Raw genomic sequence first — 759 nt, forward strand, 5'->3', positions numbered from 1 at the left:
CGCATGGAACTAAAACAAAGCTTAATATAAAGGAAAAACTAGAGAAGTGACGGAATTACCTACGATGTCGGAATATACCGCGTTTACCCTAGGCTCACATTAACAATTAAGATTGTTTAGCTAAAAATATGAGTGAAAGCATGTAAATGTGAAATATCAGGCCAATTTTTCCAAAAATCATAGGAGAAACTATTATTTTACTGTCAATTTACATAAAAAAAAACAAGCAAAAATATGCAATTTTTCTCATTTTAAGGAAAAATTCTAAATTAGAATATGATGCAATATTTTCTGGGAACTGCTTCTAAAAACTATTATTCTATTGTTAAGACAGTTAAGATTAAAAAACCTCAGTCTAAAGTTCAATGTATTTCTAATAATGAGATGCCTAAAAATTTAGCAATGGCTCTTGCCAGTCTCTCCTCTTTTACTTTTATGCATGACATCATAGGGTAAACGTGCCATGCAGGGTTGGCAATGATTGAATCAAAATGATTAAATCATGTGATTAAATCACTTGATTTTTTCTAAAAAATCATGATTTTTTTTGATTTTTTCGATTTTTTCGATTTTTTGATTTTTTTGATTTTTTCATATATTTAAAAAATATTGAGTGGCAGTCTTTAATTTATATTGAGGTATTGTTATTCATGCTTTAGTATAAATGTACTATGAATGACAAATTGGTATATAAACTTGTTGCCTTTAGTGTGTATTAGGTTCCAATAAATGGAATGTTTTTGGTACAGAGGCATCAAG

This window comes from Hyalella azteca, unplaced genomic scaffold (assembly GCF_000764305.2).
Source record: "Hyalella azteca isolate HAZT.00-mixed unplaced genomic scaffold, Hazt_2.0.2 contig6690, whole genome shotgun sequence".
Taxonomy (NCBI): Eukaryota; Metazoa; Arthropoda; class Malacostraca; order Amphipoda; family Hyalellidae; genus Hyalella; species Hyalella azteca.